The sequence below is a fragment of the Callithrix jacchus genome, chromosome 2, assembly GCF_049354715.1.
Source record: "Callithrix jacchus isolate 240 chromosome 2, calJac240_pri, whole genome shotgun sequence".
NCBI lineage: Eukaryota > Metazoa > Chordata > Mammalia > Primates > Cebidae > Callithrix > Callithrix jacchus.
This window is the reverse complement of record NC_133503.1, coordinates 86,766,396-86,769,604: the sequence shown is the minus strand read 5'-3', so window position 1 is coordinate 86,769,604 and position 3,209 is coordinate 86,766,396.

Below are 3,209 nucleotides of genomic sequence, written 5' to 3'. Positions count from 1 at the left end.
ACACATACACACAGGTTTTTTCCCCTTCTTTTCTCTAAGTCTCACTTTCCTTGATGGGTCTCAGCCCTTCTTCATTTTACTAGAAGGTCTACTTTTCATTCCCTAAGAAAGGAAGCCCTATAAAGCACGGCAAGGTGGGACACTTGAGATTCCTATGAGTTACAAATAGAAATCTTGGTTGGGAAAGCTGGTTTGATGCTGAATTAATAGTGTCAAAATGCCCTAGAAATTGCTGTGGGGCTGCTGGCCCCACATCAGTAGCCATCAGATGACCACATCATGCTGCCTTTCTTTGTTGTGAACTGTAATGCATCAATCTCATTGGAACCCCTCATGAGCATAAACATGGGTACCACAAGTTTGAGTAATGACCAAGATGTGGAACTGTAGTTTCAATTCTGTCTCTGTCCTATGGTGTGATTAGATCACCAATACTTACTGCCAAAGTCACACTTATTCCTATCTAATTAATCTTCCTACACCTAAGATCAACATAGGTTGGGGATCTGAGTCTGTTGATCAAAGACATAGTTGATCCATATTCTAGGCCTAATTTTTATAGCATGGAAGTTTCTTATTTTCAGCAAAGAAAGTGCTGCAAATGCAGAACAATATAAACACAGTTTATAAACTCTTTGCTTGGAGAAAGCATTAGTCCTAGGATGTGGTACATAAATTACAGACCAATGTAAGCTTTAGAATTTTTGAGTTCCAAATGATTTCAAATGAGACTCTGAAACAGATAATAATTTGGTAGGTTTCTCAGTCTTAATTTTCCTAATATATACTGTATTAATCCATTTTCATGCTGCTCATAAAGACATACTTGAGACTGGGCAATTCACAAAATAAAGAGATTTATTGGACTTACAGTTCCATGTGGCTGGGAAGGCCTCACAGTAATGGTGGAAGGTGAAAGTCACATCTCACATGGAGGCAGACAAGAGAAGAGAGTTTATGCAGAAAAACACCCCTTTAAAATAGCCATCAGATCTTGTGAGACTCATTCACTATCACAAGAACAGCACAGGAAAGACCCGCCCCATAATTCAAACACCTCCTATGGGGGGCCTCCCACAACACATGGGAATTGTGGGAATTATAATTCAAGATGAGATTTAAACGGAGACAGACAGCCAAACTTTATCGTCTACCCAGATGCAATAAGGATGCATGGAAATTCTGATATAAACAAGAGTAATGCTAAACATGGTCATGAACTAGAACTTAACAAACTGTGAGAAACCCTGGTATATGGCCCATTTGTAGTCACCGTCACCAACTAATCTCTCTAATACTTCACTCTGAACCTTGAAATTTCTGCAACTAATTCTCACTCATTAATTTCATGTTTTGGCTTAACAAAATTGTTACCAAGGACTTCCTCTTCAGTTCTATTTTTTAGGTCTGTGCTGTGCTTTCTTCTTTATACAATAAACATCTTCCTCTCGGCTAAGCCTGTGAATTTTAATTATATTTGTCTTATTCTTATCTCACCAACCCTGTGGCTATATACAAATTTCTAAATTGGCCAGTAAAACAATACATCTTAACTAATCTTTCAAGAATTACAAACACTTGTGATAATCTGATGGAAGCCAAGAACCCTAGACAGAGGAAAACAGACACATGCACACACACACACACACACACACACACACACACACACACGCGTACATGCATTCCTGTACTTAACTACAGTCATATAACAAAACAGTTGTTCAGAGCTTGGGCTTTGGAGGTTCAAATTTCAATCTCTGTCCCTGACAAGTTTTAATATTATTTCTTGCTAAATCGGGGTATTAAATTTATTAAAAACTCTTTGGGCCTGTGAGTTGGTTACATGTTTTTATAAATAAGAGTGTTTACATTTTGCCCCCAGTAAGAGTATTTTTTGGAGTAAAAAGAAAAAATAAAATCCTCATAAGACCTAATCCTAGAGTGAAGAAAAAGAGGTAGTTTTACTTGTAAGCTGGTTGTGTTTACTAAATAATTTCTTCATGATTTTTCTACAGTTCCAGTATAATTTATTCTACACAATTCTAGCCAAAATTTTAGAAAAAACTATCAATCTAGTTTCTAGACACTGATTATCTCTAATGAGGGAAGGAATTATCAAATGCTTAATTGAATGCAACCCCTGAACATTATGAAGATTGTCATCCATCCTTGGCTGGAAAAGTTAGCAATTATGTCACCTATATGACATTAGTAAGTTTTAAAAATCTGCTTATGCTTTGTCTTGCTGCTGGACTTTCCTTGTGTTCTCTGTCTGTATATTCAATACACAGCTATAAAACTCCATATTCTAAAGTTTGAATAAATGTTAATTTTTGGTCATTCTCTTTTCAAACATAGTTTAGATCACAATAAAATAAGTATGGTTCCAAGAACTCACTAAAACATTACCAAGTTCCAGCCAATGGCTGAGTTAAAGTGATTTCATTATTAAAATTTTTTATATTTACCTAAATAGTATTCTTTACGGCAGTGATTTTCAATTTTTTTGCAATGCAACACACCTGAGGGGTTTGTTACATGCTCATCATCACAACAGCAATTGTCATCTGGCTAGAAGAAAACAGAGAATAGAAGAGGTATCATGGTTGAGAATCACTACTCCGTAGCAAAGTGATCCTTTCCTGCAGTCCATAAATTTTAAGAAGAAACTTTAGGTATTTGCTAATAATAGATGGAAATTCACTCTATCACTATGAAAAAAAAAAAGGAAAAAGAAAAAAGAAAATGATTCAGGATATTTCTTCATTTAGGATTGAAAAATAATATATACGGCAGAAAAAAAATATTTCCTTTTAAAAAAACCCTATGGTTTGCATATTAGAAAGCTTAGTTGATTTTACTAAACCAAACAATACACTATGTCTTTGTAACTATTATTAAGTGATTTTTTGGAGTCAGTACATAGGGCTCTACAGTTTCCAAGGAGGGCACACCTTACAGAGTTTGGAAGTTATCCTAAGAAAAAACACTCCGAATTGAAGTAAAGATTAACTCATTCATATATAGAAGTGCCATTCCTGGGAAATGATATGTAGATCTTTAGTGGAAAAATTGGGTTGTTTTCCAATACAATGTAATCTCTGAAACCAGGATATAACTTAATTACCCAGTTATTTGGTAACATGTCAGGCATGAGGAGATGATGAATGGGAACTGGAGAAGAAAAATTGATCAGTTTCTCTTTCCAT